The following is a 17,742-nucleotide window of genomic DNA, read 5'->3' on the forward strand; positions in this document are numbered from 1 at the left end:
GTTATCTTACAAGGAAACCCTAATTTGGATGCTTAAGCCCTAAGTAACCCATGGACTCCTTTCCTTAAGGCCTTGGACGATTTCCTCATGGGTTTCCCCATAGAAATCGTCCACTCCTTAATATAAGACAATCCATGGCCCAAATTGCAATTATCTTATAATTACAATTCCATTCCCTTAAGTTTAAGCAATCTTTTTTAGTCACAAAACTAATTACCAATTAATTCTTGACTAATATTAATTAAACAAGATGATTTCTCCTTTAATATATCATTCTCATAATACATTAATAAATCATATTTAATCCTTTCTCTCCATAATTCATCCTATCAAGTTGCTTTGGTGAAGGCAACCCAAAAGGACCATGCACCATCGGGTCAAGTACATACCAAAATCGTTATAGACTTAGACACTAATCCAACAATATGCATGTCTTGTGTGATTTCTTAGTTTATTTTGTGAAAATGTGCTAGATCTTAACAATCTCGATATTTTAAGTAACATTGAGCAAAGATTCATGAACTAAGACACTTTACACATCATATTATCAAGTCAAAAGTGATTATATGTTTAAGATATAAAAGTTTACAACAAAAACCTTATTAAGGGTCAAAAATTGTCAAGAAACAAAAGATAAGGGCAAAAACTGACTTTTATGTTTTTATAGGGACCAAACAGGTCCTACTTGTATAAAAATGGATTTTTATGATAAACATACCTTCCAAAGGGCCAAAAAAATGTAAATTTGAGCTTAATGGGCCAAACATTTGGACATCACGGTTTTGGGTCCAAATTTGCGAAAAAAATGAAGTTTTAGGATTAAAAATGTTATTTGGCCAAAGTTTGAATCATAAATGTAAATAAACCAAACTTTGGGGTGAAAATAACATTTATTTCTAAATTGGACCAAAAATGTAACTTTTATCAAAATTGGGTCGAAAATGATAATTTTTACAGACAAGAGGTTGAAAATGTAATTTTCTGCAAAACTGGGCCATAAATGTCAAAATATAAATTTTTGGATTAAATCCGTGAATTTCTAAATATGTGGGACAACATTACAAATTTTTATAAATTATGGACTAAAGTATTATTTTTACAAAACTTTGGGCCTTAATTGAAAATTTGAGGATTATTTGCCAAAAACTTCATTTTTACAAAAAGAGGACTTTTTGTTATCAATTTGCTAAACCTCGGGCTAAAACAAACAACGGAACAATAACGAAGGGATGAAATACGTCGATAAGTATTTTATTGGGCCTAATATTCACATTACATGGCCAATGGACCTTAAGGGCCCATTCAAGTGTATATTGAGCCTAATACTTTTCCATGACATGTTTATTGGGCCTTGCGACCCATTTACATGTTAATTTGGTCCTGAGTTATGGTATACATTTTGTTGGGCCTTTGTGGTCCATTTACATGCCTATCAGGGCCTAAATTACCCTCTTACATGTTATTGGGCCTTTGTGGTCCTTTTACATGCTAATTGGGCTTGGAATGGAGTTCACATCCTAGTAGATCGTAACTATACCTTTGCGTAATCATTGAACTTTGTATACTTCTATATGTACCTTTTGAATATGAAAACATACAACATACACGTAAACATTAAACATAGTACAAAGGGTTGAGAATCTAGTGAGACATGTCGGTTGGAACCTCTGAGTGTACAATCGTAGCCTGTAGTTATAATCAGAGTTTCCCGGAGGGAAAGCGGGAGTTTGCGTATAGATCTATATGGGGTGATCCCCCACGCCTTAGCTATTCGCTACAGCTAGACTAGGCTAGTCTAGGGCGACAAAATCTTGAGCAATACTGACATTTGGAAAAATGCCAAGACAGGCAACCTAGTCATTATCATGCATGGTTATAACAGCTCATATATGGATTCAACACCAAATTTAACATTTCGAAGATTAACCCTTCGATCGTGTCAATGCAAAACGACTTATTTAACGATACAAGAACCACGACATTGTTATAAATCTGAAAATATCGGATTTTCTAGGGAAAATATTCATATACAATTATCACTTACTCAAAATAAGAGAAATCTAAACTACATTCATATATGTTACAACTATGAAATTCACACATGCATTTATACTTGATTTTCACATCATTTTCAGACATTTCACAGAAAATATCGGATTTTCTGGGTTTTTCAAAAGATACAAAGACTTTTGTTTAAATATACTTATGAACTCACGAACATTATATATATGTTGACCGTTTTCAAAATAACTTGTATTCTCAGGTAATCGTTAAGCTGGAAGACTTTCAAGTGTGTATGGATTTATTTTGTGTAACAACCCTTTTCGTACTATTAATAATTTGAATCTATGTAACTCATAACAATGTACTTGATGTAAACAATGTTGGTTGTTATATGTAATGTTGGTGATGAATGTGTTATGTTTCATGTATATTCATTCTAATGATAATTCAATTGTTAGTCACACGAGCCACCGAACGATTCCATCGTCTAGTTCGGGGGTGTGACATTATATTTAAATACTGTCAAAATCATTTTAGAAAACCCTTTTAAACCATTCTTAGAATTCTGTTTATATCAAAAATATATTCATTTATATATTTATGTATAGATATGCTTTAACGGACTTAGGATTATTGCTAAATACTGTAACTCCTGTTCCTTGTTTGGTTGTGGGCTTTGGGTAGGATCGCTAGTCCGACTGTCGGCTAAATCATAATTATACTTGCTAAATATATGCATGAATATTAAACCCGATTTTCAAAGAACATACTTAACTCAGTTGCATATGATTGACAATTGAGTCTTTTCTCTAAATCATTAACAGTTCAAACAAACATACTAGTAAACTATAATAGGTATAGTTTAGAGGATCGATACATACTATTTTCTAGAACAGTGAAACACACATGAATCAATACATACATACTATTACTATTTATTACAAAGTATACTATTCATTTACAAGAACAAGAAGGAACTTACATACTATAACAAGAACAAGATAACTAAAATGTGAGATACTATTTCATGGCATAGAAATATTGTTGCTATATAACATTTTGTAACCAGAGTCTCCTGGAGGGAGAGCGTGAGTTTGTGTATAGATCTATACGGGATTGACCATCCCACACCTTACTGCTAGCTATAGTGGGACCTGCAGGTCTACGGGTGACAAATGTCATGTCATTTTCGATGCCTGAAGACGTCGTGTTTTATACTAGTCAATCAGGGATGGTTATAACCTTAATCACATTTTAACCTGAATTAACTAGTTTGGTTTCAAGGTAGTTAATGCATCAGTAGTGTATTTTATACAATACTACTATAAATCTTCATTTTCCATTACATTCAAACAATGATATTCTCACATGAGAAATGCATACTATTTTTCTAGTAAAGATGGTTTACAAATATAGAAAACATACATTTTCTACTATTTCAAGTACAAACATACATTTCACACTATTTTCAAGAAAATATAACATATAAATAGTTTGCTCTTGGATAGAAGACTACTTTTCATTTAAGCAGAAAATATAGGATTTTATGGGAAGTATACAAACATTTTCATGAACTAAATTTAAACCATTGACACTAAAATACTTATGAACTCCCCGACTTAAATGTTGATACTCTCTTTCAAATTAACTCATATACAAGGAACTAGTAGGCAAATACACCAACACAGGTTTTGGATAAGACGGAGCATGTTCAGACTCGTCTTTTATTTTGTTATACATTTTTGGTGTCATGCAACTATACAAAGAACACACATGTATTAACTATATTATTAATGCAATGGATATTGTTGCTTGTTTTACTATTGTGCATTGTTATGATATTGTACATGATGTACTCCGCCCGTTAATGTTTCCGTCATCTCGGTTTGGGGGCATGACAGTTGGAAACACTAACCAGGGTTAAGAAAACCCTAATTTTAGATATATGCATTTTGGATTGTTGGGACCCACATTTTTGGATGACCGAATGGGGATTATGTATTAAGCGGACCACACGACATGATTGACCCAATAGATTGATGGACATAAGGGATTAAGTCCTTAATGGATTAAGTAGGAAACACTTAACCCTAATTGTCATTTTATGTGAAAATCCTAATCTTGCTTGGGCCTTAAGTTAGGCCTTTCTATTAGGCTTTGGTGATTGGGCTATTGATGGGTCATCCAAGAACAATCAAATGGAATATGTAGGGGTGTTCGTTTGGATGGATCGGTTTGATCCGATCCAATCAAATGAATCCAAATTAATTTCGGTTTTCAAAATATGGATCCGAATAGTCCAAACTAAATTCAAATCCAATCCGATCCGAACCAATTACAATTCGGTTGAATCGGTTTTTATAATTCGGTTTACAAAACCCGAAACATTTTAAAACGACATATAATTATTATATTACCCAACTTTACACAAGAAGCAAAAACAAATTATTTAATTGTGATTTGAAATTTATAAACAACTAATAAAAAGATATATTATGGTTAAATGTTTTATAGAAAGAAAACTTTTGAAAGAAAATGCATATTAATGTTTTTTATATCGGGTGAAACGTTTTGAACCTATTTGAAAAAATAAATTACAAAATTAATAAATAACTATATATATATATATATATATATATATATATATATATATATATATATATATATATATTATAACTAGATAAATTATAAATGTTTATTCGGTTTTTTTTTACTATTCGGTTCTGATTTTATAAACCAAAACCAATCTGAAATCCAAAATAATAATTTGGTTTTGTTGAAAACCAATTCAAAAATCCGAATATCCGAACCAAATAGTTCAATCCAAATTGTCCAATTGGATAATTCAGTTTTATCCGAATAGTGAACAACCCGAAGAATAAGTGTTGGATTAGTGTCTTAGCTCGTAATTATATTTGGTAAGTGCTTCACCCGGTTCTGCATGATCCTTTTGGGTTGTCTTCACCAAAACAACATGATAGGATGATTTATGAATAAAAAGGTTATTATGATTTATTAATATGTTATATAAACACTACAAATAAAATGATATTTAGTGGCAAAAAAAAGTGCCAGTGAAATCCAAAAAAGTGCCACTAAAAGCCCTCCTGACAATCAGCGGCATAAAAAAAGTGTCACTAAAAGCGCTGCCACTAAAAGCTTTTAGTGGTACTTTTTCATTGTGTCACTGCAACACTTTCGGGTTTTAATAGCACTTTTATGCCACAATAACACCTTTTAGTTTTTGTGGCACTTTTTTTATGCTACTAAATAATTGCTACAAATAAAATTAATTTTTATATTTCCGGTTGCATTTGTTTACTATAAAACATTTATATTTAAAATTTAGGTGCAATTTTTTAAACAAATTTAAATTGAATATAAAATTAAAAAAACAATTAAGATAATAAAAGAAAAACACAAAGACATTATTTAAATTAAAACTTAACTTGTCTTACAATAATATTTTCAAACATAAAACAAAACTATCTTCTAAGATGCATTATAAGTCTAAACATTGTGCTAGTAACTACTCAAGATAATACACCATCAATATAAATACTAGTTCACAAAGAAACACGAAAGTCGACATGAAGATGAACTTTGTATAATTGCTCCTCTTTTTTTATCCCACTTACATTTATTTCTTTTAAAATAACCATAACAAGTCACAAAAATATATATGAATATCACTAATAATCGTGACATATAAAAAGAATCATTGATCACTTGGTTATCCAAGTTGAAAGTATTTACCATTGTCATGATGACTTTCAGATGGGGATCTATGAATTCCTAGAGGAGAATTATTAGGATCCATAGAAAAGTTATCAAGAACCTGCAACAAATTTAGAATAATATTGTCACTAAAATGAAATTTATCATTACTCATTTCCCATGTCATAGATTTTATAGTGTGAATTCAACCCATCTTTTGAATTCCTTCTAAAAAATGGATAAAAAACAGCAGAAAGAAACAAGGAGTATACATGTAACAGATTCTTAAAGAGACTATTTCTGTAACATGGACAATTTCTGTAACAAATTCTTTAAGGAACCATTTTAGTCATTTTTTCCAGCAACATGGACCATTTTTGTAGTAGTACCTCAAACTAGTCTTTCTAGGACAATTTTTGTGGCTTCTTGAATGCATTCAGAAAAAGATGCTATAACCCTTAAAATAAACCTATATAGATCAAATGAAAATAAGATGCTTTATAAAGGATATTAATCGGTAAAAACACACTAAAAAAATTAGTAGCGATTTGTTAATGAGAAGTCTAGTCTTTCGGTGGTCAAGCCACAGTCAAAAGACTCAGATGCATTAGAACCTAGTGCTATATCAGCAACATCAAATAGAACTGAAGTATCATTAACTACTAACTAGAAAAGAGTTTCTCTACCCTAAAATAAAGGTCAAAATCATTAAGAACTCACATTATATAATAAAGTACAGAAAGTAAAAACAATAACTAAGAAAGATGTAAGATTGTATGTCTCTTGAATTGAAATTGATATTGATGAAATTCATATAGTTGTAAAATTACATTGTAATCAATTTATTAATTGCATAGAAAATTTATATTTAACTTCATGATAAGTCCTTGGTGCAATCCTGACATGTATATGCTTTCATATGGATTAAAAAGATAAATATATCAACATACAACCACAAACACAATAATATTAACCAATAAGAATAACTCTTCTACGGTGAATTTATGTCGTATGTATGAGCAAATATGACAATTGATAAATATTCTTGCCTTTGTGATTATTATTAATTAATTTAATAACAAACATGGAAAGTTTTGACCAAAAAGGTCTAACTTTATATTAGGCCTACATTCATTAGCATTAGTTAAACATAAAAACAAATGGCCACGCACTAAAATATGTAGCATTTAAGAATTATTGCAGGAACTTTATGATAATTATATGTAGCTCATGCAATACTAACAAAAGTAAATTGCTCCAAAAATACAAGAACAAATTCAAACAAATCAATTACGAAAATCATTAATCAAACAAATAAAATACAAAAACATAAATAAAAATGCAGTAAAATATATCTGAGAAAAATATAAGAAATTAAGAAAAGAAACATATAAACCCGATAAAATCAAACAAATCAAATCTAAATAATAATATTGAACTTAAAGATAATTTGAGAAATTTACCTGATTGTATACATGTAGATGCTTGTGAATTAAGAATTAGTGGTCATAATCCTGCTACGATTCTTTGAGTTCCAGCATAAAAAGCAATCCACTCAACCTACAAATGAAACTGCAGAGTACTAATTCACATAAAAAAAAGCACAACAATATGCACTCCCTTCATATCTTGCAATAACAATGCCAGAAAAAAGAAGAAACACATGAATCTCTGAAGAAAAACTAAAACTCCACTAATCCTCATTAATTACGACATATATCTTCTGCCAACACAAAGGTTGTAAATAAAATCAAAAGCTCTGAAGATAGTAAACCCTTAGAACTTTCAAAAATCAGACACCAAACCATCTAATTAACCTAATTCTTGACTTCGTAAAAAACACATTAACAATTACATCTAATGACTAAATCTAATGATACCTTCGAATATGCAGCTGTAGAAGAACTGAGAGCATATGAACGAAGCTAAACCTATATGAGATAGCAAACAGAAGAGTCATTCCAAGTTGGTCACCGACGTTGGAGGTGACAGCCACGACGAGGTCCCAACGGTGAAGGTTGCTAATGAGAGGGCGATGGTGATCGAGGCGCTGACCAGAGGTGAGCGACGAGGGGAAAAGTTAGAGAGAATATTTATCAATTTTTCCCTTTAAAACATTGCCCTAAACATTTGTTTCTTTAAAAATTTAGGCATAAGAGCGGGAAAAATAGGAGGGAACCAAAAATTGATTCCTTAAAAACGCACGGTGTCATAAAAATAGGTGCCACTAAAACACCTACTATGGTGGCACAAAAATATTTTGTCACTAAAAACTTGTGCCACTAAATGTAATTTTATTTGTAGTGGAATAATATATTAATAGAGAAATCATATAAATAAATTAATATTAGACAATAATTAATTAAGAATTAATTTTATGGCTAAAAGAGATTAAATAAATAAAAGGGACTGGAATTGTCAATTGTGTGATAGTTGATTTTGGGCTGAGAATCCTTATGATTAAGGGGTGGACAAAATTAAGGGTGGGAACCCATCTATATTTCGTCCAAGGCCTTATTCTGGAAGATTCTTTGGACTGCTTAAGGCCTAAGCTATCCAATTAGGATTTTGATAGAAATCCTAGCAGCACAAGTATAAATAGACCCCTTAGACTTCAGAAATCGGCTACCCCTTCTTCTAAGAGTACTAGAGCCGAATTCTATAGCCTGCAACGTCTCTCCAAAATCATTCTCTTTCTTGTGGTGTTTGTAAGCCATTAAAGGAGTGGCATTTGTGACTCTAAGCTCCAAGGACAAGAAGATTCAAGATTTCAATAAGAGGTAATCATCTAGATCTGTTGCACTATGTTAATTTTGATTATATACACTAGATCTAGGGTTTGCAAGTCTTAGATGAATAGCATGTACAATAAAGAAGCCTAGATCCAAGCATTAGGGTTTGCATGAGCACATAGGATATTATTTTGTGTAAAACCCATCAGTGGTATCAAAGCCTTGATTAGTTTCTTTTTGTATTGATGCCTTGTGTGTTCATGCTCTCTGAAAATCGATTTTGAGCCTTCTGTCCGACCTGACTCAGCAAGTCACTATCTGGACTCGGCGAGTCCAGTTAGTGACTCGGTGAGTCGGAGCGTCAGACAAAGGGATTTTCGAAATTTCTTGCTGTTTTGCTTAAGGACAATTACCCAAATCGTTTTTGGCTAATAAAATCTGAATTTTGTCACTGTTTTATGATTATCCTTACCAGAACAAAAGATAATTACCAATTGTTTGAATAATAAATTCCTTATTTGATAGTATTTGATTATTTGAATTAATTGTTGAATTATCTTGTAAATAAAATTGGTTAGGTAAAATTTAGATAATCATTAAATTAATTGTTTGATTTAAAATTATTTGCTATTTGTTCCTTTATGTTTTGAAGAGTTCAAAACTTGTCCTCGAGTCTTGAAATTTAAATTTTATGATTAAAAGTTTAATTTTAACTATTTAAATTTCAAACCCTAGAATTTTACAAGTTTAAAATTCAACCTTATACTATTATATTATTACAAGATATATGTATATATATATATATATATATATATATATATATATACACACACACACACACATATCTGTATAACTTAAAATGCTAGTCTTACCGTTAGTAGGCCTCATTCATGAAGCTGATCTATAAGGGGGGTATAAGGTTATGGCCTATAAAATGGTTGTTTAATGGGTGTCCCCTCTCACCCACCGTTTCCTTGATAGGTGGATGGTTGTTAGCCGAACGGGTAGGATAGGGCAACCGTTTCCTCATTAATAAGTATAATGAACTATAAAAGTAACTAAATGTTTTTCGAAAATTCCCAATCTTAGTTACTTTAGGCAAAAGTGAATTTGATGTAATTCCATGAAATTACACTTTGTACCCTTGCTAAGACGTTAGTGGAGTGTGCGTGGTTAACCGGCACGCTAATTGGTTATAAGCAAAGGTGGCAAAGGGTGATTCATTGTTTGTCATAGTTCGATGGGTCGTGTGTGGTTAACCGGTACATCAAATAGGTGATTGTAACAATGAGGGCACCATGTATATTTGCATGGTTATTTACACCTGCTTTGTGATCTGCGGCATCCTAGACACAAACTTGAGGGGCATATCGAGATTTAAACATGTCATTGAAAAGTTCAAGGAATCTCAAAAGATCTAGGAGTTTTCAATACATTTAAAACTTAATCTCTTTTTCGTTTTTCATGGTGGAGAATTAGTGAATCGTCATTCACTTACCTTCAAATTATTTATTTGTTAGCTTACGACATCCCTCTTCTAATTTGTAAATAATGTTGTTGGATCCCAGCCCTAATTTCTCATTTGGGTGTTTAATTGGGGATTCACTTATAATCAAACTTTTTTCTTTTTCCTTTTCAGATGTCGAACGTCAACAATGCTTCCGGCTCGAACTCCTCCGGCTCATCCTCACTCATGAACTTGTGTGGGAGAGTGATCTTTGACGGGTCCAATTTCAATGATTGGATCTGTAACATCCGAATGGTCACTAGTTATGAAGACAAAGAGTATGTCCTAGATGAAAAGCTGAAGGAGATCAACATTAACATTGTGACTGCTGAAGAGATCGGTGCCTGTAAGGCCCATGAGCGTGATGCCACAAAAGTCCATTGCATCATGCTAGCGACCATGAGTGTAGAACTCTAAAAGTCCTATGAGGACATGTATCCCTATGAAATGCATCAAGACTTGTTGGACCGTTACCACCAAAGCACGAGGCAAGAAAGGTATGAGATCATCACTTCGATGATCACTGCCAAAATGGGTAATGGAGAGTCCCTTACCGCTCATTTGCAAAAGATGCAAAGATATGTTGATCGCCTGCTGAAGTTAAATGTTAACTTCGATGACGAGCTGTCAATCGACATCATCCTTCACTCCTTACCTCCCTGGTACAACCAGTTTTGCATGACCTAGCACGTGAATAAGGAAGAGGTCACCTTGAGAATAAATGGGATTAATTAGGGTTTTAACTGTCACACCCCCGAACCAGGCGGCGGAAACGTTCGGGGGCTGTCGTGACTCAATTAAATACCATAACATTGTATATATATATGAAACGTAACAACATTCGTCACCATGCATTAATAGAGTACAACCAGTAGGGTTTACATGAAATACATTGTTTAAACATTACATTCCCAAAAATAAATTGTTCGATTCATAAATAAACTGCTAGCCATCACTGAACATGATTTCCTCTGTTTCACTGGTTCCCTGAGAATACAAGTATTTTGAAAAACGTCAACATATGAAATGTTGGTGAGTTCATAAGCGGTATTTGAAGATAAACAATGTTTCGTATCGTTCAAAACCACCAGAAAATCCGATATTTTCTGAAAAGAAAAGCTTTTGAAAACGTTTGTGAAGATCCATAGGTATGCTTGCTTGTTTCTATACTTGAAAAAAAAAATTGTTCATTGAAGTTGTATGCATTTCAAATCTGTATGTATTGAAAACCCTAGGAAAACCCGATGTTTTCCTAATTCCTTGAATTCCATGAAGTCACATTGAAACCATTGCATAGCGCGTAGTGTCAGTCCCAGGCGACGTTGGATTATTTTTGAGCATGATTATTTGCTACAAACACGCATTACACAAACGACCAGTTTATAGCTATACTAACGATCCCGTAGGCGTCGTCCGTACTAATCACGTTATCCAATCGCCCTGACTATGTGTAGTCCCACATCCGAAGAGAAAGAGGACACGAAGGCCTCGATGACTCCATTAACCGGTTGGGGATAAAAATGTACGAGGGGTCCCAGACCCGCCTCGCATGAAATGTAGACTTTACTAGCAATACCAAAGGACCCTTGGGGACCAGTAGTATACAAGCCATTGAAAGTCCTTTTACGTTGTGTCAGGTCGGTAAAACCCAACACTTCGTAAGATAGAGGTCTTTGGGCCTTAAGATCAGGTCATTGGGCTAGCTAGGCCCAACAAACAAGATTTTACACTTTTGGGGCCCAAAGATGGTGCGTAGACGTCTGTGCACACTCGCATGTATATTGAATTCCCAAACATTACTTGTATGAATCGTAGTGTCGTAGTGTCGTCGTGTTAGTAGTTTCGGATTTTTATTGGTTCGAGACCGAACCAATTCGTTTAACAACGACTTTTGGTATTGTAATGTATTGTATTTCGTCGATAGTCGCGGTGCCAACATTTGATCAAATTGCGTGTATTGAATCAGCCTTGAAAGTTTTCTGTTTTCAGCCCCTCATTGTTTGTAAAATTTACTTTTTCAACCCTTTAATTAAATACTTTCCGGTTTGGTCCTTAAATCAATTTTCTTGACATTTTAACACCAAAAATTATTGAAATTGATATTTTTCAGCATATTTTTCAATGAAAACAGTTTAAGTCCCTGAAATTTCAGTTTTCTCGGTTATAACCTTTCTTTTTCGCAACTTTGACAATTTTGGCCCAAATTGTAAAATTTTTGCAACTTTGGTCCTTTTTAAATTTAAAAAGCATTTAAACCTTTGAAAAGGACTTGGAACACTTATAGTCCACTGTTTTACAGAAAAACACAGTTTTGGCCCTCCAAAACAGAAAATCTCGCATAATGGGCCTCATTGGGCCGAAAATGTCATTTTTAGCCCATTAAGCTTGAAATTTATGTTTTTAATCCTCTAAATGAGTATATTTCCAGAAATTGTTTTATTGAAACTGTTTTGACACACCTCATCCATCAGAATTCGTGATATGTCAATTTGGGCCCTTAATTTTGTATTTTTCACATTTTAGGTCCAAAAATTGTGTTTTTAGCCCAAAGAAATTGTTACTAAGCCATTTAGCTATTTTTCTAGAAACACTTTGTATGTAGAAATATATTTGGTGCTAAAATCATTTAACATAAGGTATATCTCGGTTTTGAGGGGTTTTATGGCTAGATCCAACATTATAACACACAAAAGCACACATATAAGCATGGAAATCATACAAGGCATACAAAACACATATAGATCTACACTTTCACTTGTATTCCCCCCCCCCCCACAAAACTCATAAAAACAGAAAATAGGGGGTATGAATCTCACCTTGTTTAAAGCTTTCGGTTTTTGAAGAAAAGATGGAAGAAAATGAAGTGATTTTTCGGCCTTAGCACCTTTCCTTGGTAGATCTCGAGTTTGGCGACTTCTAAGGTGCATGATCACAAGTTGGAATAGATTTAGAAGAGGTTTTTGATGGAATGAAGTAGCTAGATCATGGATATAAGTAAATACTTACCTAAGATGATGATTAGCTTGAAAGATCCTCTTGAAAGCTTCTTAGAATCTCGAAATTATGGAGAGGAAAGGAGAGAGTTTCTTTGAGAGAAGAATGAGTAAATTTTTGTGTGTGTGTTTGAATGTGGCCGAGAGTGAGAGAGAGGAGAGAAGAGAAGTGATATTTGAAGTGATATGTGCTTGGAAGTATGAGTTCCATGCATAGATACCCTTTGGTTAATAATGAGGTGGCATGCATTAAGTCAACTCTTCCATTTCCTCTTGGGCTTGGGCATTGGGCCGAGAATTTGGAGGGAAAAGGAAAAATTTGGGCCTTTGCCCCTAAGCCCAATATTAGAGTTAATCTTGGGTATGTTTTAAGTCTAAAAGAATGTGGTGGGATTTTTATATTTTTATTAGACTAGTTTAGGTTATTCATGTATCAAGGCTTTTAATTCATTTCATCCTAGGCCCAACATGCCCCAAAATGTTGAAATAAATTAGTGTGGGTCCAATTAGAGCCCAATTAGGGTTCTAAGCCCATGATAGTCTAATTGGAAGCTTATTGGTCCATTTCGATCCAATAAGGGAGCCCTAGTCCAAAATGGACTTAAACAAGGACTTCTAAGGTCTCCAATTGTTTGATGACTATTTGTAGTACTTTGTATGATGTATTTGATTGAAGTTTTTGATGTCATAATCATAGGTGTTACACATGTTCTTAAGCTTTTGATTCACATTAGCTTGAGTGTATAGATTACATGACACAAAATTTCCAGTTGTGACATTAACTGAATTAATTTTGTGGATAAAAGAGATTAATTAAATAAAAGGGACTGGAACTGTCAATTGTGTGATAGTTGATTTTGGGCTGAGAATCCTTATGATTAAGGGGTGGACGAAATTAAGGGTAGGAACCCATCTAGATTTCGTCCAAGGCCTTATTCTAGAAGATTCTTTGGACTGCTTAAGGCCTAAGCTATTCAATTAGGGTTTTAACTGAAACCCTAGCAGCACAAGTATAAATAGACCCTTTAGGTTTCAGAAATCGGCTACCCCTTCTTTTAAGAGTACTAGAGCTGAATTCTAGAGCCTCCAACCTCTCTCCAAAATTATTCTCTTGCTTTTGGTGTTTGTAAGCCATTAGAGGAGTGACATTTGTGACTCTAAGCTCCAAGGATAAGAAGATTCAAGATTTCAACAAGAGGTAAGCATCTAGATCTGTTTCACTATGTTAATTTCGATTATGTACACTAGATCTAGGGTTTACAAGTATTGGATGAATAACATGTACAATAGAGAAGCCTAGATCCAAGCATTAGGGTTTTCATGAGCACATAGGATGTTATTTTTGTGTAAAACCCATCAATAAGAGTATATGAATGGGCTTTAGGGTAAGGCCTATTTGAGGTTTTGGGCCTAATTCGGAAAATTGGGCCATAGATGGGCCATAACTCGGCCTTGAGGATTATGAGAGGTTGGACCATTGGAATGCCAGCCGCACTAAATGGTTGGGTCTTAGGGTAAGACCTTGTAGAGATTTGTGCCCAAATTGGAAAATTGGGCCATATGTTGGGCATTGGTTCATAGTTTGACTTTTGGGGCTTTGGATTGGGCCTTGGGCTTGAATCAAGCTAAGATGGGGGTAAACTAGTATTTTAGCCCAAGCATGGACTTATGATGATGTAGTGGAACCCAATTATTAATTGGGTGTTGTTTTAGTGTTGATAGTTCGGGAATCTATCATTCAACAGCTAGGGCTTTGTCTGCAGGACTTCAGCAGTGCGAGGTGAGTTATCTTCCAATAGATGTGGGTATAAGGCCACAATGACGACCTACTAGTAGGAGTTGTTTGTTAGATAATTGTTTGTGTGATAATTGTCTGGTATGCCATTATCTATTATGTTTTTTGTGCTAGTATCCTATGATATTATGTGGTAGTGGTAGGGGTGAAATAGTCCCTGTTACCCAGTTGAAATAGATCGAATGGGAGGCCAACACTCATATATGCTACGCAGTTATCCGGTTGAAAGAGACTGAAAGGGAGGCCAACACACAAATATGCTACACAGTTATCCGGTTGAAACAGACCGAAGGGGAGGCCAGCATCCATATATGCTAGGCAGTTATCCGGTTGAAACAGACCGAAGGGGAGGTCAACATCCATATATGCTAGGAAGTTATCCGGTTGAAAAAGACTGAAGGGGAGGCCAACACCCAGATATGCTAGACGGTTACTGGTTGAAAGAGAACGAAGGGGTAGGGCAGCACCCGGATATGCTAGGCAGTATGTGTATTGTATGGTATGTGGTATAATGAGGAACTCACTAAGATTCATGTTTACGGTTTAAATTTTTGGTTTTAGGTACTTCATTTTCAAAAGGAAAGGAGTTGGTATGATCATTGAGCATCACACTATGTTCCCACACATGAGATCTCTAGGATTACACACTGATATTTTTTTTATGTTAACATGTTTGATTATTAACACTTTGGTTTTGACATGGGATGTTATTATTGATGTTTCTATACTAATTGGTTTTATAATAACTTAATTAAAAATGATTTGTTTGGTCTTGAATTTTGGGATGTTACAAGTTGGTATCAGAGCCCTGGTTTGAGGGATTCAGACACACTTTTGGGTATATCTGGACTCAAATCTAGGGTTTGAAATTTTTTACAAGAAAAAGAATTTTTCTAAAATTAAAATTAAGAGTTTTAATAAAGAACAAGTAAGTTTTCCCCAACATACCCATACATGTTATGTTATGATATGATTTGAGAATATGTGAACTGCATGCTAGATTAGGGCTGATGATCTAGGAAGGATGCCTTGTATGCATATTGTATGAGCTTGTGGACATGCATGCTAGTTCTGATTAGTTAGTGATAGGATGGCCTGTTTAGGTTATGCCTGATTGTTTGAGCCCTTAGAATTGCCTGTTAGTATGATTCAGATAGCTGAATAGAATGGCTTGATTTGGAGTATGTTGGTTAGTTTTTCCATTGTCTGAATCTTGCTTGCTTTGTGCTTTGTGGGACTCTTAGAAATGTGAGATAGCTATTAAGTGAATATGCTAGGTCACATGTGACACAGACTGTATAATCTCAGAGTGATGGACTTGGCCCTATTCTGCAACTCTTGTCTGAGTCTAACCATTCTAGGATTGAGTCTGTTACTCGAAGGATTACCTGTTCTCTGTTGCATGTAGCTATATTCAAAAGGTAGCTCGTTGACATTATTGGGAATCCTTCAGCAGCTGAGGAGTGGGTGAGTTACGTAACCTAGGAAAGCCTAGGATGTGATTTAGTCGATTTGGTTGCGCTGTAAGCCAGCATTCAGGTTATCAATTTGAGAGGGTGACTTGAAGGATTCAGGATGATTCTTAAGGAAAGTACGAATAGGTGTGGAAGGTAGTATTGGGCCCATACTACTGAAAGCACATGATCCATTCTCGAATCGGGGAGACTCTTGGAGAATCCAGGAAGCCTGTGGGATAAGGATTCTTGGGTATATTTGGATCTCTTGGATGTTAGTTTGGTATGGTATTGAGCACTCAAGAATGGGATTCAGATTCTAGTTCCTTCTCAAGAGCAGGATCTGGCAAATGATGCGATCGTAGGAGTTCATATCATTAGAGATTACTCGCAAAGTTTGGAATTGACCTCGGTGGCTTTTCGTTCAGCCAAGGAAGGAACTATGGGAGCTCTTGGTAGTCGTCTCGAGGCCTTTCGGGCCAGAACTGTCACGGGGCAGTTAGGGGTTCATCTGAAACCCTAGGTCTGTGGATTGTTAGAATCCTGTAGGAAGAAGGATCCTATAGTTAGTTCCTGTCATCAAGATCGGAAGGGAGTTTTTGTACCATGTCCTTAGGATAGTAGAGGTATCTCAGGAAGAGGTGATCAAGAATCCTTCAGACGACTACAAGTGTATGTTTTCTGCTACTTCTAGGTGGTTGTCAAAAAAAATTTTCACTTTGGAATTTCCGATTGCGTTTGACTAAGTAGATCTCGGGTTGGTTTTATGTTATTGTCTAGATTATCAAGGATTGTTATATATGCCATTCTTGATGCCGAGAAGTCTTTGAGGAACCTATAAATGGATGTAACTTGCAGAGTGGGTTCCCCGTATACCATTAACGTTCTGGGTCTTTGTTAGTAATCTGTTCAGAAGTATTATTTAGAAGATCTGTGGTCAAGAATTAGTGGGATAGTTCTCCAGTGAAGTCAGAGGTCAGTGGTTCAATCAATTGTTCGGGTATGGTCGACAATTGCCTATGGAAGGACTTTGGAGTTCAGGGCACTACCATTGCTAGGAAAAGAGTGGTGGCGTAAAGATGGTGGTGCCAGGTGCAGGTGTTAGATGCATAGTTGTTTGGTTATTGAATGTTCAAGAGAATTGTATTTTTTCGCATAGGATGTGTTCGATAGAGTTCAGTGGTGCTGCAAGAATGGAAGTGGGAATGAGGATTCATCAGCCAAGGTGAAGATTAAGGCCTCCAGTTACCAGCATGGGAGGTGGATTAAGGTGTCAAAATGGACCGTATTTTAAGAGTACTCTTCAAGATTTTAGAGGATGGGCGATCTTAGGGTTTAACTGGTAATTGATCGCTAGCATTGGTAAGCTCAGGTTGTCATTAGTGGTCTATTAGAAAGCAAGAAGGATTGGGAATCCTTAAATTTTCACGTGCCATGAAGGCTTTGTCGAATCTATGTGGGGGAGAACTGATTAGGTATTCAGGAGCAGAAATAGGTGTGAAACAAGGATGAGTTTCACATCCCCATCAGGGATGAAGAC

At 34.8% G+C, this 17,742-nt stretch overlaps 1 long non-coding RNA gene across 1 annotated transcript; it reads right to left on the minus strand.

The window, feature by feature from the left end:
* Positions 1–5,408: 5,408 nt before the first annotated feature.
* On the minus strand, positions 5,409–7,882 carry LOC122196511 (uncharacterized). The gene is made up of 4 exons (XR_006188353.2): positions 7,602–7,882; positions 7,185–7,293; positions 6,111–6,190; positions 5,409–5,842 (listed from the first exon to the last, which is right to left on the minus strand). It is a non-coding gene; the product is annotated as an uncharacterized LOC122196511 (long non-coding RNA).
* Positions 7,883–17,742: the final 9,860 nt, after the last annotated feature.

This window comes from Lactuca sativa, chromosome 1 (genome assembly GCF_002870075.4).
Source record: "Lactuca sativa cultivar Salinas chromosome 1, Lsat_Salinas_v11, whole genome shotgun sequence".
Taxonomy (NCBI): Eukaryota; Viridiplantae; Streptophyta; class Magnoliopsida; order Asterales; family Asteraceae; genus Lactuca; species Lactuca sativa.